At 47.4% G+C, this 26,331-nt stretch overlaps 1 protein-coding gene across 1 annotated transcript in view; it reads right to left on the reverse strand.

Moving 5' to 3' along the window:
- Window positions 1-26,097, reverse strand: part of LOC146206294 (uncharacterized) — a 124,599-nt gene extending 98,502 nt beyond the window's left edge. Inside the window, exon 1 of the mRNA XM_084590927.1 lies at window positions 25,735-26,097. The gene's annotated coding sequence lies outside the window, so the exon portion shown is untranslated. The remainder of the gene's footprint in view (window positions 1-25,734) is intronic.
- Between the last annotated feature and the right edge of the window lie 234 nt (window positions 26,098-26,331).

A 26,331-nucleotide genomic window follows, 5' to 3' on the forward strand; every position in this document is an offset into this window, starting at 1 on the left:
CAAAAAAAAAAAAAAAAAAGGAACAAGAATACAAGTACGGTTAAATTGCGGCTGGTGAGTGTCTTGATTGTGACGCAATTTCTTTCGGCGCACAGTGTGTCCCAAGTCTGATCTTTCTTCTTGGTGATAAAAGCTTCCCAATTTTCCAGGGCACCTGCCTAATATATTTTTTAATTATGCGGGCTTGATCAAGCCGGAGAGAGCGCTTGAAAAAAATGCGCGAGGAAAAATTTGACCATGATAATAATTGCTCTAAAAATTGAGTCGGTCATCTTAATGTCAAAATTGCGCAAACTTTCAGGAAGGTGGAAGTTAGTTGGACGCGTATCATAAAGACCCCTTGAGTAAGAAGGGCACTGTCACGTATGAGGCTAGTAGTGCATCCGCTAGTGTTGTTCGCGAGAGCTCTGACAAAGGGTGAGGTGAACGTGCTCCGCCGACCTCAGCTGGACACGGCAAGATCCTAAAACGAATTGTAGTCGCGCCGGCAGACAACGTCCTGCGGATCGCTCCTTGAGCAGCTGAGAAAGCCGGTGAAATAGCTCCCCGAGCCAGCCTGGTCCGGATGCAGAATACAGAGCAGACCACTGTGTACTTTCCAACGAGCACCTGGCAAACTGTTGCGCCACAACTTGCCTTCTCACGGGGCGATCGGAAGCTCCTGACAGCAGCGGTGCCTCTTGGCGCTTGCGCTCGGGTGTACACGGGAGGCTGCGCCTAAGCTTTTCGAAAGTCTAGCTTCGGCCGGCCGGTTGGTTTCGAAAAGCTGCGCACACGTACGCATCGCCAGCAAGTGGGGGCAGGCGTGGCCGCGGAGCGTGCAACATCGTAAAGATTGCAGAGAAGTTGTTATTGGCCGATGGCTGGCGTCTCGGAGCGGTGATTTGTGGTGGCATGTGGACGTCGTTTGGCTGACCCCTGTCCCCGGCGCCCGCGCCGCAGTCCGCCCCGCGCGCATTGGGGGCGCCCGGGCGCGGCGCGTGATTTGTGAAGGCGGAACTGCGGTTGAGGCGGAGACCGGGGCCCGCCGGCGGTGAGGCCAAAGACTTGCTGGCCTGCACGCCTGTCCCTACCAGGTCCGCTCGAACGACACCACTCTAGTCGGGGGCGTTGAACGGGTCGCACCATTCTGTCCCGCGCGCCGGAGGCCATTACGCTTGCCTACGCAAGACGCATCATGGAAATGTGCAGACCACGGTGTGCGCGAAATGTTTGTGCTACATGGGCGATTTTATCGAACAGTATCTTTCCACATGATAGCCGTCATTGGAAGCCTAGCGGACGCGTGTCACTATATAAAGGACCTGGTGAAGGGGATATGGGTCGAGAGGGAAGACAACAAAATTGGATACGATTAAGGCGCAGTAACTGGTTCTCTGCCGAACATTTTTCCCGCACAGTGGGGACGAAGGAGGCTCCGCACTGGAGGAATAAGTTTAGACTGCCGTGGCCGGCAGCGGATCCCTCGTGTTCGGCAGCCGAATAGCCACACGAATAACGCAAAACCGAAGCCCAAGCAATCGCACAATAATGGACTCGGTAACGTTTTTAGCGCCACATTTCATTGATCATGAGCCTATATGTTATGCGTGTTGCCGGTAATAAATTACAAATAGTGCTGAAGTCTTTCAGTGTGACCGTTATATCCTTCGGCAGCAGAACGTGCCTGTGCGAGGTGCTAAATCCAAATTCGTGTTTGCGCGTTCCTTTGAGCGCCAGCAGATTTGAGCTTCGCCATTGACACGGAAATTGATTGGAATGCAGCCTTCAGGACTCTAGGATCCCGAGTCACACTACTTATAGGCCATCCAGACACGTTCGTAAAGCGGGAACTTATATCTGCGTCGCTTCTGGCTACCCAGACAGCAGGCATCATGGGAATAGCATAGCGACCGTCGAACAAACAAGACTCAACGTCGGAGCGAATTTGAACACAGCAGGTATTTCTCCTGGGAAGGGACAACGGAACCCCGTAGCTACCACGACTTTTTTCTTTACATATTGAACATGGTATTTATTACAACGACGCAAGGTGCTGTATCATGAAGTTCTTGCAAACCAGGAAACCAACAATTTCAAATCAACACGATGCAGAATACGACAAAACTAAGCCGCAGCACACTAGATAACGGGCAGTGCGGAGCACTACCAGCAGATCACACCGCGCCTTTTATTGCCACTCTCTCCCGCTGTGCGTAGCACGTCGTCGTCTTCTTCAACTTCCGCGCGTGCGCAATGGATCCAGTCGTATAGCTATAGATCGCATTGAAGACTCAAAATGGAAAAACGAGTTCAAAGCAACGTTCAAAACCGACTAGGCTCCCTACGAAAATAGACTTTACTTAGCCCCCGAAATGAGGTCGTGAAGTCCTTAAATGTGGATGGGCAGTCGAGATTCGGGCGCTTCAACACTATATAAGTTGGTTGGCGATCAAAACATCTGTTCGTTTTTTTTTTTTCTTTCAAAATGAGCCAAGTCTATCAAAACGCAAACTGAGAAAAGCGCGAAAGTTTGTTATCGGCACAAGCCGTAGCTATATCAAGCTACTATTTGATATATGATTCGTTTATTAGTAAGAGTAATTGAACGCCATCGCTTAAGGAAGGATATTATGGAAATAATTTAGACAGTATCAGCCAGTAAACATTACATTTAAGTTTTTTGGATTTCAAGCGCCAGATTTGGCTCCGCTTTATCCAGAAAACTTTATTTCAGAGTGGTTTTTAACCTCTGTTTATGAGCATAATCGCTAAAAATGATAATTCTCTGTATACAGCAGAAAACAACAATGATACAAATAATTGTGCGACGTCAGGGTCATGACCATATGGTATCTTGAATTATTTTACTTCACTGTGCTCACCTAGATTCTTGAGTAACGGCGAAATGGTAACGCTTAAAGGACGCGAATCAGAAATACAGCGGCTAGTATGGTTGTTTCCTGTCTATCTCAGCTATTTATATTATATTGAGCAAGCCATTATCCACTTGACCAACTTTAACGTTCACTGCAGCAACAACTGCGGGGCTAATGATAACACCGTTATTGCTGTCTCCTGGGCTCAGATCTGCCGCCGATCTCTTCACATCTTTTGTAGTCGATGAGAAAGTAGCGCCGTTGAAGGAATAAATGAAATAACGCTGGAAACAGTCCGACCTATGAGACAGACAAAGAAGGCTCTTACGAGTGGACATCGCTCATTTCCGTGCATCAGCAGGATCATTTTCGATTCGGCAGGACTTGCTTGCAGCATTTCTGGGCTTTATTGGGAGCCTTTCGTACTAACAGCTTTTGCAAAAATGCGATCTTTGGTTAACTTTTCATTACAGCAACGTTTGACCTAGGTTCACTTTACGGATTTGGCTCATTTCGCAAAAAGAACTCTTTACGTATGCCACAAGATAGCCGTAACAAATTTGAACACAAAATGAGTGGAATATTTGGTATAGTTAAGTTTTAGCGGAGCTTTCATTTCCATATTGTTTAAGAAAATAATGACGGAAAAATGAAGCAGTTTATATCCCTCACATAAGTGGGCATTGGAAGTGAATCGCCTTTTGCGGCACACTGAAAAATTCGAATAGTAATAAGCCGGATCCTAAGCGAATTATCGGCAAAGAATTATCGCCCTAGCGTATATACTATAGTGCATAAAATCGCTGGAAATGGGTGTAGGTCGCACTGAAGTGGTTTTAATAGTTAGAATGCCAAATTAATAAGAATTCAAGTCAGAGCAATAACAGATTGGGAGCAGATTAAGGTTAGTAAATTCAATCAGAATCGAATGGAATACAAATTCGAATAGAACAAGAAAACATGATATTAGCCGCGGTTTATCTCCGCCTAAACTGATTAAGACCTGCAAAAGCACTGTTTGGCATGGCTTCGCTTAGCGGTTCAGCACTGAGAAACTGGCGCAGAGTTTGGCACAGCGTTAGACGTCTTTAGTTGGTTCCGGTTTTGAGGGCAATGAAGGCACAGTGTTTTGTATCAATACATGTTGCTCATCGTCATCATATGCCCCAACCTACATTTACAACTAAATGTAGTTATTCAAGGTGCATCTGTCGACGGTTCGAATCCCTACGGTTGCTTAATGGGAAGCGAAATGGTATGACACTACTGTGAACGCTGCAACACAAAGAACGGCGGTATCATGATTTTTATACAAAATCATGTTGTATCTATCTGTTGCCGCTTCCTGCGGACATTTTCTGTGCATACATTCTGCAGAAAGATTATGCGGACGCCAGTAAAGAGCCACGCAAGACTTTCGCCTTTAAAGAAGCGGTTACGAATAGAAATAGAAAGAGAATGAAGAAAGAATTGGCATAGAATCAGAATTGAAAATGATTGGCGACTCAAAGAAAAATGCTAATGCATTTCGTAGGAATCAGTCCAATGGATCTCCCCTAAATATGTTTTTTTTTTTTTTCGTGCTCATGACAGGACTGAATGCATTTGTATTTTGAACTGTGACGTGCATACGCAGTAAGTTAACCCTTATAATCCGCCAATCGGAACGCTGTTGCCACGGCTCAGTGGGAATATGGCGGTGCACAGATCATCAAATTTAAAAAGTCCATAGGCAAACATATAAGCATCGAGCAGAAGTGGCCGCAGAACTGATTATGATCAGTTATGCTTTGGACAGCGTATAGTAAAAGTGCGTTGTCTTCTGGTTACATCCGTAACGTATTGTTGCTGTGCTGTAGTGAAAGGATGCGTGTAACTGAGTGCGATACAGGGTTCTCCAGCAACAAATCATGAATACGCGCATTGCTTGCTCAGGTTCGCACAATGCGCAGCAGCCTCCATTCGCCGGTACGAAAGACTGCGATTTAGCGTTATTCGAGACACGCATGAAGCCCTGAGGTTGCACCCGTTCTTCTTTCCATTGCCTAAAACACTCGCCGTGCAAATACTGGCGCCCACAAAAGCATAAAGCCACTCCCCTCCCCCTTTCCACCGGAGAGTTGTTTTGGTAAGGTGCCTGAAAGGAAGACGTGTTTCGGCATTCAGGACTGAATGTATATTGTCTGCCAGTAACCGTAGTAACGAGCCCGTGTTGCGGTTGAACAGACCAGCGCATACTTTTCCTATTATACACAGAAATCTAGACTGCGTAAAATATACCAGTTGTTTCGAGGGCAGGCAACCAATTTCTGCTCACAAAACCACGTAACAGAGCGCAGTTTCCACTTTGGACGGCAGCCGAATGCGGTGTTCAGAGCACGCTGTTGTTTGGAGCCAAAATAGCCGCTCGTGATTCGTGAATGTGCTGCTTCTGGTGGAAGCGCGAGCTTAGAAGCTGTGACTAGTTGTTTCCGTCACGTCGTGAAGGGTGAACGCTGGTGAGAAGTATCGAAAGCTGGATGATCGTTAATGGAGAGCGCAAAATGCAAATAGAGAGAGCAAATAAACGGGACGATCGCGCTTGTCCCGTCTTTTGCGCTGTTTGTATATTATGAACCTATGTGGACAGGCATAGTCGATAATTGCAACCCACCTCTCCTTCATTTCTTTCAATGGTTTAGGAATATTTCCACTATATGTAGGAACAAATATTGATGCCTAGCTCCCACCATTATATTATGCGGCCTATTTATTTCGCTACCATTTCTCTCATTCTATCTAGGACACCCTATCTAGGAAACAGAACGACAGTATACCTCTCACCAGTGAAGTAAAGGCCTGAAAAGCGATCGAACAAAGCAGCCGTAAATGATCAATGCACGAAGCAGAGAACATAAATCCTGCTCTTGCAGGAGGACACAACGCATACCCTGAGTCAGGAGAACAAGAACAGCAGGTCTGTGTGTACAGATGAGGCAAAAAAAAAAAAAAAAAAAAAAAAACTCGCTGATCCAGGGCTGGGCGCAAAAAAGTGCAAGCGAAGATTATTGGAAACGCCTTAGTCCTGCAGGTGACTCAGTAACCGGAATAGTCACCGTGATGCGTATAGCTCCCTAACGACCAAATTATGGAGAGATGTAAGAAAGCAGTCGTGGCTACGGTATTACACGAGCTAATGTCAGCACCTTCAAAATGAAGTCCAACAGTTTGTTAGAACTCTGAAATTTGGGATGGGTGTGGCTAAAAGGTTCGCTGAACAGCTTAGACCCGGTATATTTCTTTTGCAGGTACGTCGGACAGTCCGATCACTGTATTGTGTGGCTGTGGGCCTGTAGCGAAATGTACGTCGGACGAAGCTGAAATATATATATATATATATATATATATTGTTTTTTGTTTTTTTCCCCGGGTACCTTGGCTTTTGAACTCCGACGTATCGCATGTCTTTATAGGTTAGATAGCACCGGTATGACGGTGTGTTAATTCGTGAAAAGGGGAAATTGAAGTTGACACAATTGCACAAGTGAAAGCTGCTCAGCGGCTTTCTTCCATATCCACCCACTGCTCGGATTGGGGTGACAGTTGGAATTCGGCGCGCACTTCGAGTGTGCAAGCCACTGTGTGTGCTGCTGAGAGCATGGCAAACGCGACGTTTTTCGGCTGCATAGTGCCATAAATCGTTGAGCAGCCGCTTTTAACGGCTAAATTAATCCATATACTTTACTCTGTCTCTCTCCATAAGACACATACTTTCTGCCGTGGGCCGAAGTCCGATGCCGCATCTCTGCTCGCGTATGACGACAGCTGAGTGGGATCCATTTTATGGGCTCACGTAACCTCGTTATATTTAAATGGTATTTAAGCTCTATGTACGCCAACTTCCACGAGTATAAATAGACAAAGCAGCGGGGAGAGCGCTTGCCTAGTCTTCTCCTGACTAGCCAGACAACGTCGCAGTTTACCCGGAAGAGTATCGTTCACGCTTCCGGCTTTCCCGTTCCCTCAAGCATTGCAATTCAGCGCGTCTTCGCCTTGTCAGGTTCGCCGGCCCGGTCATACCAGAGGCCTCAGGTAGACTTTTGCTTGGCTGCGTGGTAGAATCTACAAAATAATATTTAATGACGAACATTCTGTTTGTAGGTAAGAAGAGAGCATAAGATTTCTTACTGGTTACGTTGTACTGAACCTTTATGTGTATGTTGTGCCGGTTAAGGGCACTCGGTCTCCAGTGCGTATACGTGCGCTTCAAAAGTTATTGCAAGATCACAGGCGGAACCAGTGCTAGCTTACTTAAATTGCGAGCAGAACGAAGTGCCTATATCTGCTGGCGTAAATTGTGTTGCCTGTATGCCACCGCCGATTTGCTTTCAGTCGCAGCAATGCTCGCTACCGGAAGTCGCAGCCGGAAGTGTTGCCGCCACTGTTGTAATGCCAGATGTTAGCGTTAGCGAACGTTTCTTTGTGCCACCTCGAAAGTAGCAGAGGCTCAGCTCCATGTACGGGCAGAAATCAGAATGCGGGGATGGACATTACTTATACTGTATAGGCCTACTACTCATCTAGCCACCGTAAGCCTACAGCGACGTCTGCCGTACTTTTAATGAGAGTCAACTGCGTGCGTCAGACGTTTCTTTAGACAATTTGACTTTCGGAAGCGGGTACTTCGTGAATTAGTGACAATTGGCTCATTTTCTCCAACTAATCCCAGTTTTAAAGTGACCAGTGCGAAAACAGACGGAGACAAGAGAAGAAACACTGACAACATGACGGGCGTTGGGCGAGTTGGTGGGACATCGGCAATTTTGATTTAATCCCAGTCATGCAGAAAACAAAACTAATTAAAATGGTCGAGGCAGTTGCTTTTCTTTAGATAAAGCTGCGGATGGCATCAGTAGCTAAGACGTCTATCTGGCCATTGTAGTGCACGTAGTCACTTTCCCGTGCTGAGCTTGCGTATTTTTAATGTTTTTTTTTTGTTTTTTTTTTTCAGTGTGAAGTTTTCGGGGCAGTCTGTTCGCGTCTGCAACCCTGCTTTGTTTTACAATTACAGAGAACAAACTCACTTAACTTTTCCCTAATATTGTCTTCCATTTGCTTTTAGCAGTGTCTGTACAAAAAAAAAAAAGGAAAAAAAGGGGGGGGGGGGGGTATTGGTCAGCGGACTGAGATTTCTCGTCATTCGCGAAACGACTCATGCGAATCAGGGGGGTCATACACAAGCATATCCACCGTCTTTGTTTTATCTGCTCTCCTTCAATTCGCATCTCTTACTTTTCATTACGAAGTTCATTAGTTCATCAGACTATAGGGGCATTTACTAATAACTACTGGAAAACTTTCGGATGCCTGAAACAAAATGTCGCGAAGTTTCGCTTTCTTTTGCGTCGTTTTCTTCGCAGATCTTGATGGGAGTCACAACATAAATGACAAGGCTCAAGTTGCGTCACTTCTTTTACAACTGTGTCATTTTTTTTTTTTTTGCTTATGTTTTTCTGTGGGCAAATGTTTTCAATACATCCGAAGTTTTCCTTCCTAAACTTATCTTCCAGACGTATACGGGCTTAATTTTTCAATGAATTCAATTAAAAGCCGCACTCTTGCCATAAGAACAACGGAAAAGAAAGTTTACGAGTGGACAGCACATTTCAAGACCGCCAGTGGCGCTCCGGCTCAGCACTTCATGCGGGCATACTGCACGAAGTCCTGCCGCGTACGCGCCACAGCTGCCTTGAGCGCCCGGCCCGACCCACGTTGTCTGCGTGCGCGCACACAGGCCCGCCCAGGATCGCGGAACGCGAGGCCACCTGCGACGCTGCGGCGGCAGCCATGCCCGGCCGACCTCGTGCATTCACCCATACGGCTCGCGCGATGCGCGCATCGGCGTCAGCCCCACCTCTGGCGCTCTACTTCTGTTCACCGGTGACTTGCGATGACAGCCGCCGCTCCGCGCCAGTTGACGCAAAGCGGCCGCACAAGCGCACTCGACGAGAGGGATTCATGACAGCGCTTCTCGCGCACTTCCCGAGTCGTCGGTCGCCTTTGCGGGCGCTACCACCGAGCACAGAGTGTTTTGTCGCCGGGGTCGGCGACAAGCGTGGACGACCTGTGGGGGCTCGCTTCCTGCGTGGGCGGGGGAGGAAGATTAATTCGTGCGGCGGCAGCAGCATCGCGTCTCGCGGGTGGCGGCGTCCCATGTGTGGGAGCGAGGCCCCGCTCGCTGGTCGCGATAGCGCCCGCCGCCACGGGCTTGGCGCAGGAGGGCGCTGGGCTGGGCGCGCTTCTCGTGCCCGGGCAGCGCATGGCGTTGACCCGCCTCTCTTGTTGTCTTCCGTGCGGACCCGTGGCTGGTGAGAGTGAAGAGAGCTCACGCACCTTGGGTGCTCCCTTGTGAATAGCCGATGGCATCCAACTAAGCTTGCCTTTCTGAAACTAATTCACCTGATAATCTATAAATCGACTTATTTCCGTCAGCCTATTGTTGTTTTGGGCACGCGACCAGAGAGTTAGGTTATCTATCGTTTCAACATGTGGCCGAGGTCAATGATTCGTGAAAAGAGCAGTTCATAGTATCAAACTATTTGCACGCAACTATAACCGCAAAGCTAAATGCGAGGCTTGTGCAGTGCGTTAAGCTCCCTGATATCTTTACCTAACCTGTTGTTTAACTTCGTCGGATATACTGTGAAAATTAAGCGTATTATTTCAAAGCAGGTATTTGTTAACGCGACACGATATCGTAAATGATGCGGTTACTTATCCTCTTTCCTACCCGTACGCAATAGAAACCCACTCTGCAGTACCGACACACTTTGTCGCCCTATGACACCTGTAGGCACCTGCTATACGATAACCCGAGTCAAGCCGATTACTTCGATCGACGAAAATGGCCTCCTGCTCAATGCTCCCCTGGTCAACGTGCCGAGTCAACGTGGCAGGGAGTCAACGTGCCGAGGCCGCCGCACTCTGCTGTGCATGCATCATCGACGCATGGAAGTCATTTGCGCGACGGCAGCGGGCTCGCTTCCCTGTTCCAACAACGCGTTCGCACAGATCGCATTGTTTCTTGTCCGTCTGGGGGTGTTTTAAATGTGCTCGAAACCCACGTCCGCATCGACTTAAAGATTCGCGTCACGCCTCGGCGTTCTCTCAGCTTGTCGCCAACGCATGCGGCGCTAGAGGCGGGCTCCTCGGAGCCTCGCAGTTTCACTTTTCGTCTCGGCGTTTATACGGAACAGAGAAGAGATGCTGCGCACCTTTCATCGAGGGCGCACAGGGGTCACCATGCCGCACAGTTTACTTTCGAGATCGTTCATCCGCCCCTTCGCGCACCGCGCATGCGTGGTGTAGTACTCGTAAAGTGATCTCGTTCTTCGATGGAGGGCGCTGCATGCGACTCGCGCTAAGACTGACATTCGCTACTATAGGTACAGCCTTCGTCAGAAATTTAGAGCCTAGAGGCTGGATTACGCCATGTGGGTCATTATGATTCCCTAGTGCTCCAGATCTCTAGAAAAAAAAAAAAAAAAAAAAGGAGCGATTTCCTTTACGTTATCTTTTGGAGAGGTCATCCGGTTTGGTACCGTTCTTTCAGCATGAAAAATAAAATGCACAAAACGAAGGCACTCAACACATATTTACTCTCAGCGTGGCCGACCAATGAACGGCATTGCAATCGGCTGGGCCTATCAAACCAATTGTCCGACCTGTAATTGCAAACAGCTCGCAGAGCAATTGCCCCAGTGCTAAAGCTGCACGCTGCGGTAACACCCACATTTAATTTCATTTTTCTAAACGCGACTAAGCACCACGGTATGATCTCGATATTGTGGATGCAGTCAATGAGCTAGGCGGTTTTGGCATATGCCTGTGCGTTAACGCCGTAAGCACGATTTAGTATTTCAGAGTGTATAGGAGTGTAAATATGTACCCGTTGATACATGATGAAGACGAGGAGCATCAGAAAAGTACAACACTGAGAAGAGAAACGTAAACCGCCATGGAATGTACTAGCAACTGTGCTGGGAGGTCGCTGCTTTCTGTCCCAGCAAGGCTAGCAGGGAATGCGAAGCACAACCAGCACCACATTTCGCAAATAGCAAAGGGAAGATGAACACTAGCGTATCAATCTCCGGCGATCTAAGAAAGCGGGTTCTTTTTCAAACAAGCGCCCTGAAGTGGCAGTCATAGAGCTATCGCCATGCGCACTGATTTTAGAGGTCCGACATAGTTCAACCGAGGCTACAGTGTCCTTCTGCGTTAGCCATTGCGCAAGCACATGTGGAAATGTTCAGAATTTAAGTGCAAGGGAATAATTTGATGCTTCTATTGTAGCTTGAAAATTCAAATCAGATGAACTAAGTGTTAATTCGACTAGGGAAATTTGTATAGTTGGAACCGTCTTTGGATAACATCTGAAATAAGGGCGCTTCATCATAGCTCCTTATTTTATAAAGAGACGAGTACGTTAAACACTATCTGAATATACTGCATTGCATCCAGTACCTTGTCAAATGCTGTTGACTGTTCGAGTACGTACATGACGTTGCAGGTGCTACAGCGAATACGGGCGCGCGTAATGTCCTTTAATTAGCCCTATTTTGCGCTTGCGGGGCCAATTTAACATCTTCTGTGGTATGAAATGAGCCGATTTTTCGCGTAAAGAGAGTGAAGCGAAAGTTAATCCCAGAACAATTACCCGGAAACTCGAAAGGAGGCGTCTGACATTACCCAAAATATTCCAGGAGTTGACTATCGACGTGGCATTCACACTTTCCTATCCGTTGTAACGCACTCAACGTATAAACAGCGATCGTTAAATATTCCACCCGTTACAATAAAAAATCAATGGTACCATTTTAAAGCAGTGTGCAGTACCAGCCATTTTCCTTTGTGTTTATGGACAGAACAATGAAGAAAGAAAGAAAGAAAGAAAGAAAGAAAGAAAGAAAGAAAGAAAGAAAGAAAGAAAGAAAGAAAGAAAGAAAGAAAGAAAGAAAGAAAGAAAGAAAGAAAATCCCCCCCCCCCCCTTTTTTTTTAATGAGGCTGCAAGAGAAGCGGAGTTCGATAAGTCGATGACTGTCCAATCTACACGAAAATACAACGTAGCTAACGAAGCCGAGTACGGCAAAACATAAGGGAGGCTTATAACAACACACACGTAAAAAAAGCATCTATGCCGTCGTCGACAAATGTTTGGTTGTAAATCGTAGGAATGCTGGCATTGTGCAGCGTTCGTGTGCTTTCGAACAACTACCGAAGAAGAGGGCACGCTGCTGGCAGAATAGTTTACTCGGAAGCAAGGAAGGCGGTCTGAACTGTTTAAAAAAGTAGTTTCGCACTCAGTACGTAATGCACCAAAGCTCAAAACAACGCTGCGTTTATGGCTACGAAATGAAAATCAACAAGCTCTTTCTCACAATTTTTGCAGATGACCACCTGCACATTCGTAGTTACAAATATGCGCGGGCGCCCAGATCTAGGCACCTGTTTAGGGAGAGTCTGTGCCTCACCACGGCCGGAGAGCGCGCGCTCTCCCTCGAGACCGACTGTGGCCTCACACAGCTGCCTAGGGACTTTTTGGGGAATCCACAGCGTCGATGAGTCGGCCGGTCACGGAAGGGTAGACGTACACAAAGCTGTGCTTTGATGGACGGGCTGGACAGTGTCACGGACCTGTCATTTCGATCTGGCCTTGTGACACCGGGCGAGGTCACTTGTTCCAGCCCTTCAAAAAGAAGCCCCATGCAATGGAAGCCCCTCTCTTCGGCGTGCAGACCGGACCCTTGATCATTGTGAGGGGCTTCAAATATGAACGAGGTGTCTTCGGGCGTCGCTCCGCCCGGCGGCTGTCGAAACGGGTGTGTGCCCATCGTAGCGTTAAGTAGGTATCGATCGATAAGGGCCGGGACGCTGGATGTGCGTGCCCTTTCCCACGTTGCGCCTAATGCTCCTGTCCTAATTGCCACTGTTCCCATCACGTTCGCGGTCTAAATAGAGTGGCTGCGTATAAAAATAACCCCACGTTTGTTCTTTTGTCCGTTTGTTATTTTTCCTCGCAGAGGTTAACGAGCCCAAGAGCACGAAAGGCCGGTCCTCGCGTGCGCCGATCATAAACCTTAAGGTCACCCCTAAACGCGCATGGCTCTGTGAACAAAGTTCTCAGTTTGAATGCATAAACACAGTCAGCGCAACAGGCCCCTGTGGCTACTTATACCCCCCCCCCCCCCCCCCCCTCCCCTTCCTCTTATGCAGCAGCATTCTGAAGTTGGTTCAATGTAAAAAATCATCAGTGCGCGTAAGCTGATTACAGCAGCGACAACGGTTTCATCAAAGAAATACAAGCTGCTTGCCAAGATCTACACGAACGAAAGGAAGAAATATTATTGAAAAATCTGAAACCCCGAGCTCTCGGACCGGTAACAGTGCGATTGACTGAGCAACAATCAAGAACAAGCTCGGCTGAGCGGGCAAAGTTAGCAGGACTTCTAGATCAATTAAAAAGAATTAAAAAAGAGGCCATATTGGCTGTTACGATAAATCTGGGCTGTTGGAGTTTTAAGCGTTTATTTTTCTCGCTGCTCCTTTTTTTTCTTTTTTTTTTTTAATCCACGCGATGTGCATCGTCCAGCAAGAGACTCATTTAGAGAGCAGCTGTGACTAGTCTGCAGGAGAGCCGTGCGCGTGTGGGGTACATCACATCACCTAAGCCAGTAAGCAGCGCATGCTCTGCAGGCACAGCAGCCATGGAGGGAAGCTTCCAGATCAGCCAGCTTTGCGAGTATTGTCGCCGGGCCGATCCTATAGACCACAACATGGACAGGAAGTGGATAGCTTTAGCGTTAATTTCCAGCTGATTCGCTAGCTTCGAGCACTTGAGTCATTAGCGGATAATAAACTAGTTTGAAACGCACTCATGGCTCTGTTGACGACGCTGCCGAGGAACTGGCGTTTCGTCGTCAAGCTGGTGAGGAGCTTAAAAGGAGCTACAACCTCTAAGTCTAGATCATCGGTCTCAAACTGTTCTCGACTTACGGTGTTCGTTCTTTCTAGACGAGTTTCGATATTTAGCAATAGTCGCCTCGGCACGCTTATGAGGCAGTCAACGAAGCTTGCTTCTTCTTTTAGGGTGGAATTGCACTCGTCGAAGACAACCAACGAAAGAGTATGACATAGTTGAAGAAGCATGCGTACAAATGACCGCGGTGAATGTGTAAATTCTATAGTACAAGCTTCCGCACGCACACACGCACGCACGCACGCACACACGCACGCACACGCACGCATACACACACGCGCGTGTGTGTATAATTAATTAGTAAGGACTAATTAGCTATTTTTGATTATTGCCTTGAGAGAAAAAGTGTCAGTCCAGAAGTTTTAGATCTCCTCGAAAAATGGCTAGCTACATTGTTTCCATCAAGCTAGTGTTTACGTAAAGCGGTATTTTTTATCAGCCAAAAACGGCGCCTGACTCAATAAAAAAAAAAAAAAAAAAATTCCTCGTGACTTTAAAGCCCCGACACGCGTCCGAGGTAACACAATCCGCTTTTCTAGGCTGTGCTCTCTACGGTGCAGCTGGTTGTACGCACTTGGCAATTGATTTAAAATAACAGCTGGTCACGTGACAGCGTGTAGCCTGAAGTTACCTTGACGAAACGTCGGATTAAAGTATATCGTTTTCCTACCGTGGTGTCATCTCGTTTACGTTTATAATGCCAGTTTCAATATAATGCGTTCCTCATTGACGCTGTCTCAAGAGCGTTATTCGCAGAGCGCAGAACACGAGCTTACGCCAGTCCCGTCACGTAGTTTGTTTCCTCTCTCCGCTCCGAACGTGATGCCACAAGCGTCTCCCACCAGTGTCGACGTCACTGCGCTGCAACAAGGGTCTCGCCAGTTCGTAAAACGTTTTGCATAGCGGTTTCGTGGTGACGCCATGCACCACCACCACCTCGTCACACTCGGGATGGCTTCCTCGGAAGAAATTCTGGCAGCCGTCCAACGAATAAGTGTCTACACGGATACACATATACACAAAAACCAGCAGTCTTTTTTTTCATGTTTTCTCACAAGAAAGCCAAGCTTAATGGCGGTGGAATTGCTCCACGCGTCTGCTTTGTTTTGCCTCTGCCTTTCTCTGCCTTTCTCTGATTTTGTTTTTTTCTAACGACGAAGAGTCGCCTCGGAGACCCTGTCGTCACTTTTGGTTCCTTACCGCTAGGATAAAATGACCTAGCGGAATGTGATGCCGTTTCTCTGGTTGTTGCTCAAGACGCCGCGGACGGGTTACGTGTGTTCTCGGTCAGAGGGCTTGCGTGCGCGTGGGTGCGTGCTTCTGTTCTTATCTTCGCGCTCTTATCTTTGAGCCGTACACACTGTTGAAACTCGATTTTACGAACTCAATGGTGGTTGCCAGGCCTTTCGTAAAGTTGTGACACACGCATACGAGCAAAGTGTCCCAGGAAAGTACAAATTTAGTTCATGACGAATAGATAAATAATTTTAATTTGTGCACAGATCGCGAAGCGAATGACAACGCAGCTCTCGCAGCTTGCCAGCGCAGTGCCAGCTATGGTAACCATGGTGACTCGTGGTCGGCATTGGTAGCCTCGCTATTTCTCAGGACGCGGTTTAGGGAAGCGTTCGCATCGTTATCTTTCGACGCGTTTTCCCCGTTGATAACAAGCTTCAGAAGGTTCCTGTAGCCATGTTCGTGATCCCATCAGTACCTAACTAATCGCCAACTTTCACGTCTGACTGGGCCGGTTCAACACAAAACAAAATGAACAAGGGTTTCGAGGAAAGGCTGAGACCTCTAGGCGATGTTTCCATAATAGGATTTGTCTTTTTCTAGGCAAGAAATTGTTCATGTTAGAGAAGCTGTGTACACGACTTTGGTAGCAATAGTACACATAGCCTCGTGAGGCCAAAGCCCACGAATATGTGGGCACTATATCAGTGACCGCGAAGCGAGCTGGCTGAGATGTGATCGTGTTTGTTTGTTTTCTTCTTTTGCCGACACGTGCACATCTGCGGCACTTTTTGACCCTCTTTAGTGCCTACGTTTCTTGAAAAGGGTGGGTGGTCAGAAGAGCGGCGTAATTTGTAAAGCCGAGTCACAAATGCGATTATCCATTAATGACTGACTGTCGCAGATTTCAATTTTTTTCCTAAAATCAAGGAACTTGTCAAGTTTTATTTTGTAAGAGCAGATTTCGACCGTGTTATTAACATCTGCGAATACCTGCTGAACCTTGCTTCTTTGTTTACTGTTTTCTCGTGTAATTTTAGCCGGAGTATTTCAGTCGCTGTATTTATCCATTGCTAAAGTGCACCCACCGCACATAAAGATGCGCTAAAGTGCCAGCGACGTTTGTAAGTTGCCTTAGTCACTTCTGGTGCCTTGCAGAAGCAGCCATTTGTGTGTGTGTGTGTGTGTGTGTGTGTGTGTGTGTGTGTGTGTGTGTGTGTGTGTGTGTGTGTGTGTGTGTGTGTGTGTGTGTGTGTGTGTGTGTGTGTGTGTGTGTGTGTGTGTGTGTGTGTGTGTGTGTGTGTGTGTGTGTGTGTGTGTGTGTGTGTGTGTGTGTGTGTGTGTGTGTGTGTGTGTGTGTGTGTGTGTGTGTGTGTGTGTGTGTGTGTGTGTGTGTGTGTGTGTGTGTGTGTGTGTGTGTGTGTGTGTGTGTGTGTGTGTGTGTGTGTGTGTGTGTGTGTGTGTGTGTGTGTGTTGAACTGGGGGCTAAACTTAAGGCACTGCAGGTGTCTATTACACCACCCCTTCACGTCGGCGTTCCCGTAATGTTTTATCCTCCAAGCAACATGTCAATAAAAAAATTCCGATAAATTCTCATCCCACTATACAACAGGTAAAATGTATGCAGTCTGGTCACAATCACTGCGTATTTCTCGATTGCTATTGAATTTTGTAACGAGTATGTAGTTTCAATTTCTGCTGTGCAATATCACCGCTCCTTGCGCTTGCAAGCATCAAGTTTTGGCCCACCTGTGAGATGGCTCGAGTGTGACTGTCCTCGGCGTTTGACGACGCCTCACGACTCACTTTGCGCGCTGGCTGTAAGCTCCTTGCAGTAAGCCGTACAAAAATATTGTGAACACGCCCATGCTTTCCTTCCGTTGCCAGAGAACGCAGACAAACGTTTTCCGTGCGCGATACTAATCCATCTTTGAGCGTGCGTAGCGGTGTGGCGCTCCTGACGAAATCTCCGCTTCCTTCGAGATGAGCGCCCATGCACCAGCGCACAGAGATGCGCTTTGTCAATGGCGTCTTTCTTGCACTCGAGCACGTCACCGCTCGATGCGATGCCCCGGGGCCACAGAGAGCTCGCAGAGTGGTGAAGAAATGGCACGGTGATGAGCGCCGGCGCCTCGTTCTCTGTAGTGCGCGTAAAAGGCCGCCCATTCTGTGTTTGTTCTCGTGTGGGAGAATGTCTGAGGTAGGTTTGTTATCCATGCCTGTGACCAAAGAGATTTGTATGCCTGTATCACGTGAGGATTTAGAAGGCCCTAAACAGGCAGCACAAACCGTCGGCCCAATACTGTCACTGTGTTGGCAATGTGGACCAGTGCATTGGCAACACATTGGGCCGATGGCTGCCTTTCAAACGCCCAACTAAGCTCTTCTCCCTACTAACTAAGCATCCTTTAGGCAGCGCACACGTGCTCTAATTCCCCCGTGTAAGCACCCCCTTCCCCCCAATCTAACAAGGGTGGAGGAGGTATCTCTGAGATGGCTGAGAGTCGGAGTGGCCCGTACACCCGCCGTTCGACACCAATGGCAAAGTCCTACAATGATAGTTCCCGAAAAATGCCCATAGTGCGAAGAACCCGCTCGCGACACCACTGTCCGGCATCTAATACGGACATGCCCAGGAACTTCGCATATACGCAAGACCATTCTACAAAAAGCTGGACTTCTACCGACTAATGACTCTAATTTCCACTTATGGATAACGAACAACATTTATGCACGCAGTTTATGTGACTTCTCGCACGTGGCTGTACTCCACACATTTCTGTGATTCCACCACCACCTTTTATGCCGTGTGGCAAACTCAGCACCATAAATAAAAAAGTAAGCTCTACGACAAGGGTATACCTCCAATGAATCTCGACGTAGCAGCGCGGAATTCGACAAGGTGTTCGCGCAGCAGCAGTAGCGTGCACTCTCGAACGTCCACAGCTACGCGCTGCAACATTGCAACTGGAGCAGTGAATTATTAATCAGGGTAGACAGTTGAGCTAGTTGCGGGTTTACCTTAGCAAAGAGAGCAAAAGGCGGGACAAGAAAGACAACAGTACAAGCGCTGTCCTGTTTTCTTGTCCCGTCCTTTCCGCTGTTTGTTAAGATTAATTATTCAACTGGATAAATAACTTGCCTCGGAGAAACAAAACACTGGACGCAGGCCCAAGTTCACAGGGACCAACTTGGAACGCGTCTAAAAAAGCGAGGTAGATGTTAGAAGCAATGAAAATTACTTTTTTTTTTTTAAGAAAAAAAAAACCACTTCCGTTTTTGTTCCTTTTGGTTAAATCGGTAGGTTGATTAAGTTTGTGTGCAAAAAACCATCGGTAATGGTGGTGGCGCCTAAAGTAGCTACATATAATTGAACTGGTCGTACCGCAGCAGCCAGCTCTCTTGAGTTCGATCAAGTTCGGCAGTCTGGACGGCTATCAACTAGGCTGTCGACTGAAAGTGCCTGTGCGAGACGAGTATCACCCACTGCATGGTCGTAAACAACTCCAACTCCATGCCCGCAGACAATTCCTGACAGAGCAATTCAATGCAATTATACAGAGAATTTTGTATGCACTCAGAGTTCAAAGCAAAACAGAACCACGGCGAGGACGTGGAGAGAGGAAAAACGCTAACCCCTCCCAACTCTTTATGTGACCCAACGTTAGTTTTCATGCGGGCGAACGCGCAGAAATGGCCCCATGCAGCGATTCTAACCTCATCATTGATACGCACGAAGGGATAATAGTAATAATAATAATCGTAACAATACGACGATAGCGATGAATGCCCGGAAGACCTTGATGATCGACTTGCTGCGATGCAAGCATGCATGGATTCTCCTTTTAAGTACATGCAGGAGGCTGTCACGTGGTCCGAGGACCCACACAGAGATCTGTGGCGCCGCGGTGGCTCATTTACATCCACCGTGCGGCAGCGGCGGCGGTGCGTTGTGTGCGATCAACTGAGCACTGGATGCCAGACCTCCCTCGGCCCACTGTAAGCGTTCCGCCTGAGCGCAGGGCTGCAAGGTCCACTGACTCCCAAAGGCGCATCGCGGGCGTCTCTAACGCATGCTGCCGGCAGCCCCTGCGTTACCGGAAGAACACCGGCGCTCGGTGTGCAGGAGTTCAGCGTGAAGCTTCTGAAGTTTTCTCTCCGACCTCCCTCTGTACACCGAAGAATACGGGACTGCTGCGTTACGATGTGGTTACGTGCCGTTACACCCAAGGACACGGCTGATGTACGGAACAGGTGTTGCATGACGGTGACAGTCTATGCGATGCGGGAGGCGCGAAATGTCTTACGAAAGGTGGGGACAACCGAAAGCATTTTTCTGGCTCATTTCTCACGCTTTTATTTCGCCTAAACGTTGTCGAAGACAGCAGTAAAAGCATAAGCCACTATCAGATTTAGAGCGTACAAGAACGATATGAAAAGGCGAGCCGGGTATAGAAGCAGGAACAACAAGAACGCCTAATGGGAGCTTAAGAGCACAAAGAAGGATGATCAACCACTGAGACGAAAGCGCGCAAACAGAGGTGCGCTTGTAAATATGATTCATCATCAGCACGAGCATCCTCATCATCCGTACACCCACTGCAGAACAAATACCCCTCTGATATATTCATATTCCTCCAATCAAACCGGTCCTGTGTCGGCTCCAGTCACCTATGATCTCAATTAACTCCATCCAACTCTCTTCCACCCTTGCTAGGCTTGTCTTGTCATAGACTTTAATCAATTACCCTTAACGACCATCGGCTATCTTGCCTTCGCATTACGTGCCCCCTCCCCCCTCCCCCCCCCCCCCTTTTTTTTTATTACGACTAGAATGTCACTCGCGTTTGTTCCCTGGCCCGCTCAGCACGATCACTGTTCCTTAACTTATCAGGGTACAAAATTAAACAATATATTTCTTTCGGGACCTGCCCCTTACGCGCGACTTCATGACAGCCATTACTCGCTCTGAACTCCAAGCCCGCGCACACTCAAACTGTGCAAAGCAATGACCAATTTTCGTTTCTTTATTATAATTTTTTTTTATATTACACACGTCTAGACGTTGAGAATTTCTTGACACTGTATACGATCAGTAGCTTCACACAGTACACAAAAGCAGATCGGCAGTCGGCTACCGAAGGCTTTCATTTCCGGTATGGCAGCGTTACAGGAAGCATCATCACTTGCAGGGATTCTCTGAACCGTTAGGCGGAAGCAACCAGTGCATTGCAGTTTAGGGTCGTCTTTGGGCACCTGTATGCAATGAGCAAGTATGTATGAACTGCAGCCGGGTCAGTAAATTTCGGAAAGGTCACGGACTTCATCTTTGCACTCAGAAATACTTTTAGTGCATAAGTATATTACAATAGCCTCGAGTGACCTGGCGCCCTTGCGGCTGGAGTTTTAGAGTCGCCAGCGCGCGCCGATATTTTTGATGATGTGAACATATGAGTCGGCGTGGTATCAGCTGGTGCGTAATTATGTGCAAGTGGATAAAGTCACTCGGCCGTCAGACGAGTCGGCTTGGTTCCTTTCGATGCATCTGTCCCGGTTGGTTACGGATATAGTTCGCCGTGTTTTGCGACCTACTGTTCGTGTGACACCGTCGGATATGAGTGAGAACCTTCATCGTTAAGAACGCGCTTCGTACTTAACAAGGCACTTCCTTTACCCCTAAAAAATTGTCACTGAATAATGGCATAGCTGTGACATCAACGTTTTTAAAACTTCAAAGCTCATAAAAAAAAAAAAAATTCAATTGAACCTAAACTGCTGTAAGAGACCCCAGCTAAACTGTATTTTTTAATTTTACATTCTAGTTTCGCACTTGTTTAGAAGTTGGCTATGATATGCAACGCTGTAGAGTGATAATCGTATTAACTAGTGACTTAGTGTTAACAAGGAATAAACGCTCATTCAAGTACAGTGGGCAGCTCTTTAAGTCTTAAATGTCACAGTTGCTGTTACATATTCATAATGCATCCCTTCAAAAAAAAAAAAAAAAAAAAAAGAGCGCAATGTTCTATCGCATTTCTTCTTTATTTATTTTTTTTTTTCGCTGCATGGAGGATCCTATGAGTTGACATCTTGAGAGGCGTGTATTGGTAAACAAATCTGCAAAGCCAATATAGAACTAATTTTATTTCGTGTAATAGGGGGGTAAAAGGGGAAGGTGCTTCGAGGCGATTATCCACCTCCTCCCTCACCGCTACTTCCGTTCAAAACAATGGTATTACACCGGCTACGTACGACGTGCTGGCCTACACTGCCCCAGTAAACTGCACTGAACCGCATTCGCCCATACAAGTGTGATTGCCATGCGCCAAAAAGAAAGCGCGTGGAAGAGGGAGTTCAGTTTTTCACGCTCAAGTAATGCGCCCTGACCTCGAACAAGGGCGCTGCGTTAGCGTTGGGGCGGGGGATAATGATGCAGATGGCAGCGCGAACTTTTATTTATTTTCTACCCTTCCTTTCCCTGAATCAAGAATCTGACAAATCGTGCAGCTTCGCATAGTGCTGAAGAAGAAAAATCGCGAAAAATTGTCCGGGGTGCAAGCACGAAGCGCTTAGAGGAAATATAGTTGCATGGGTACTGACCGGTTTACTTTTTTGCTGCTAAGAGAGGTAAAGGAAAACAAACGCGCATTTTTTCCGACAGCCAGAATGCCGGAGATGCTCACGAAAAGGCAGTTTACGGGTTTAACGTAATGTGCACTCGCGCACGATGTTTACCATTGCCATATCTCGTGGCGTGGTTCCGAGGGAGCGTTAGCAGCCTGTCGTTGATTCTGAATGCCAAAATTTGTCCAGACGAATACAGGTAATAGTAAACGTGTCAAGGTTAAATTTCACTTACGAGCCGCTAATTGACTAGAGAGAGAGAGAGAATAGAAAGGCAGGGATGTTAACTGGGCGATGCCCAGTAGGAGAGGGGAACAAAGGGAGAAAAAGGAAAGAAAGAGCGCCAAGGAAAGGAGTCTGTCACATGTCCAGAGCTAATATGACTAATTGCTTAATTCACTTAGGAGAACAAGCAAACGGCATATGCGGGCCGAGTTGTGGCGACAAGCACACATCACGGTTAGAACTACCGATCTTAAGTTATAGCGTAAAGGAAAATTAAGGAAGACGCAGTGATTATATGGGTGCATTTTGAGACACAAGTAAGGAGCTATGACTGCTATGACGTTCAAGTGCGCTATGGTAGTGAAGCTTGTTCCGGTTCGAAATTCTGTAAACGAGTCCGTAATTAGGGAACAAACACGCTGGGGAGGCACAGCATGCATTCTAAAAAAAATGTCAATGTTGTTGTGAGAGCTGAAATATAGAAGTAAAGCAAAGTCTTTATTGCTTTTTTTTTTTTTATTCCTTCTTTACCTGCGCGCCATCGGCGCCAAACGCACCGCTCCTGCAGCTCGTACCCCCTGAGCCACTTTCGAAACTGTCTGCTCGTAGCTCATTGCATCGTAAGCATATTACGAAGTTGCTTAATGCGGAATACAGGTGCGCCTGTCGTAGCGAACGCAGCACGAGACGCGTGGTAATGCATTAGCCATAGCTGGGTGCCCATTTTAGCCACATATATATCTATATGATTCAACAGCAATGAACGCGTCATGTGAATCGTCGCACGGTTCTTTTATCATACAGTGCAAATGAGGAACATGACAATCAGCTTGAAGAGATTTGTCTCCAGTGAGCGAGCTGTCAAATTTATTTAGTTGACATACCTCGGTGGTACATCCCAAGTTCGTACGATTCTCCATGCAATGTGCAGCCCTTTTCCGGGAGTATCACGCGGCTCCCTCTAGTTAAGGGGCCAAGGTCACGACACCTTTTGGTTTGGTTTTGACACACAATATTCTCGATACCTTGAATTCCAGCGCATTTTAGGAAAATAACAAACGCGTGTTAAACCATGCGTGTATTTTTATTTCTCTGTCTTTTCCACGTAAGTTATTGTTCTGTTTCTTGCAATGAGAATCTGACGGTATTAATAAATAAATAAATAAATAAATAAATAAATAAATAAATAAATAAATAAATAAATAAATAAATAAATAAATAAATAAATAAATAAATAAATAAATAAATAAAATAAATAAATATGCCATAGCTGAAAACTTTGTGAGCTTAATGCTCGCAGTGGATTATCGCCTGTAATATAATCAGCAATGAACAAAACGCCTCTTCATCAAACTTGAAGCCTCTCTTGAAATTTGTGTCTCTTGGATGCATTTTAGAAATTTTACTTTGCAATTTAATTCATGGAATTGTTCGTTTCGATACAGCTAGCGCAAACGACTTTCGTGTGCAAAATAAAGTGTACGCAGACGCAGCTATGCAGAGGAAGTCACGAGCGCGAACCAGCTGTTTCAGCAGCTGTCTTCGTACGCTCGAGCAAACAAAGCAAAACAAGCTCTACCATTGTTCTGCCAGGGATATTTATATCCCAGTACACAAGCTGTGCACAGCATATTCAACGGTTTTTGACTCTCAATCAGTTCGCCATGAAGCCGTGAGCGAACCTTTCTATGCGTGCATATATCTTCCGAATGTAAAAGATGCGAAATTCTCAGCACTTTGATCTTCAGCGAACTGCGACTTGCAGCTCAGATAGTTCGTAGTTGCTGCTGTCTCACATAAGTGCGCATTGGTTGTCTTCTCTCGACGCGGTTGTATGAAAAAAAAAGAAAGAAAAGGAATATTAATGAAAACGACACATATATAAGCGTGTTTTGCTGGTTATATAGATTTTGACAAGGCAGGACAAACTGGAAAAAAGGAAAAAAAAAATAAAAAAACTGGCGCAGTCGTCGTTAAAAACGCCAAAAAGAAACTTTACGTTCTATATGAATCGCCTAACGCTTTCAATCATTTCTTAGACGCTTGGCTTGATTTCATGAAAGCGATGCCACGAAAAGATATTAACTGGGTGTTTCATTTTACGAAAAAAAAAATGTAATTGGTCACACAGTCCTCACGAGGACTAGACACGATAGACCACAATCTTTGCTCGTGCTTCTGATCCTGGGAAGTATACTGTAATGTATACTATGCAGGGCAGGCGCATATTTACGGGGCACTCACGGAATAGGCGGTTCCATTGACGTCATGCATTTCTTGGACGGCTTTGTGCGTGTGTGTGTGTGTGTGTGTGTGTGTGTGTGTGTGTGTGTGTGTGTGTGTGTGTGTGTGTGTGTGTGTGTGTGTGTGTGTGTGTGTGTGTGTGTGTGTGTGTGTGTGTGTGTGGGGAAAAAAGGGCTGGAGCATGCCGCCCGCCCTTGACGCCGGAGCGCATATGTCAATACGATCCCATTAGTTCATAAGAAAACTATGTGACACCAACAGCTACAGCAAAACAACCAAACGATGCTTTTTTTTTTATATATAATTTGAGCGCGCTATTGTTCAAGTCAGAGGAGAAATAATGCTGATTTTAACGCACGGGGACGGCAGGAAAAAGTTGCTTTAAATTCTTCAAGACGCCTCTTTCCTAAGAACAAAGTTACTAGTTTATTCATGGGCCACAGACAACCCGCACCCTTTAAGCTCTTTTAAGCTCTTCTCGGGAAACAGCATTCGACATGGTTACAAGAGTCGCTTTTTCTTCTCTTACGACGCCTCACAAAGAGAGCACGTTTGGATCGAGCGGTCGCCGTGTCTAAGCGGACGCCGGATCTCACAGTGGGTAGTGCACAATGTGCCAAAGCAGATGCGGACCGCGGGGTGCAAAAAGGCTGCCTCAAAAGAGTCAGAGGAATGCCGTTGACTTTGGAACATGATATCACTTGGTAGCTCACAGCCTAGGGGATATGAGGCACGAAAAGCGTGCCCGTGCCGTACGTGGGCTCTACATGATTCCTCCACATCAGTTTCAATTTGCGGAACGTTTTCTCTCCGAAGCCTTGTTGCTTCGCACGCGAGAGTGGAAACAAGCGTGTGCTTCGGCTATAGCGCTGCGGTTGCGAAAGGGCCCCGTAGTCGCGTCCGGCCTCGCCCGCAAGGCACCCGGCAGCTAAGGTGGCTTCCGCGTCCGTTTAAATCGGCCGCCATGTTCAAGCGCGGGGCTACGTCGGCGCTCTGTCGCTCGCCGGCACGCGCACTGCACCGGCAGCGGAAGAGGCTGGGCTGTGGACGGGCGCCAGGCCGATGCGGGAACCGGCTTCACCCGTTCCGGCGCCGCTAAGTGCGCCTCGCCGCGATGCTCGTTCTCCGTTTTGGGAGTTGTAGCACCGACGCAAGTAACGCTGCACGCTCCAAGGGCCCTTCCTTGCTCGCCCGATGGTGGGCGACGAGCACGTGGGATTTTCGGCGCGTAGACGGCAATAGTTGGTTTTTGTGAGAGTGCTATTTTACAATTTAGAATTTTCAAACTGCTTAAGAACGCATCAAATTCTGCAGCTCCACGCGGATGGATCTTTGCAACGAGCAATGCGTAATGCAGCGCGGCGTTTTCGTCTCGCTGCATCCATCAAAGTTCTTCAAGGACATTATATTGAAAAAAAAAAAAAAAATGGTTTGCAATTTGCTCTGCGTGTCTTTTGAACGTTGCACACTGCTGATTTCGCGAGCTGTCTGCGTGCGCCCGTTCGCAGAGACATGCACAATGGCTCGGTTACCTGTAGGCGGGCTTCTCCTTGCTTCCTCTCCGCTTGACGGTGAAGCCTGTCGTCAGCAGCCGGAGCCTGGAGCGTGCAGACGTCGTTCAGTCGGAGGGTGGCGACTCGTGTACCGGCGCGCTGCGGCGGGACGCCCTGTAGCCTTCAAGTCTCGCCGGCTCACGCAGTGGCTGCTGACGCCCGGCGCTCTTTTCCCTTCCTCGTTTGCTCTCTTTCTAGCGATAACCTAGATACGCAGTGGCAACGGTGTGGACCGTTAGGCTTCCGACTGGTTGGCAGTAGTTGGGGTTGCGAACTAAGGCAGAGCGTTCTGATCTTCCCGGATTTTTTTGCGCAATGGCAGCAGGGACCAACTGCACGGCCGCAAAGAACAACAGTCCAAGAGTGCAGAGGGGGGAAGGCAGAGGGGGAGGAAGAGAGAGAACCGCGAGCGCCCCGAGCGCTAGCGGGGAAGCGGAGGCTGCAAACGGGGAAGGAAAGGCGACCTGTCATTGGCGGAAATGTGTCACGTGGCCACAAAGGTTCACTTGTGTTCTAGATTGAGCGACTCCACTTCCCCAGCCCTAGGGAGCCACGGCGCCCAACTCTCGGGGCGAG

The sequence above is a fragment of the Amblyomma maculatum genome, chromosome 1, assembly GCF_055883805.1.
Source record: "Amblyomma maculatum isolate TAMU_Amacu chromosome 1, ASM5588380v1, whole genome shotgun sequence".
In the NCBI taxonomy this organism is placed as follows: domain Eukaryota; kingdom Metazoa; phylum Arthropoda; class Arachnida; order Ixodida; family Ixodidae; genus Amblyomma; species Amblyomma maculatum.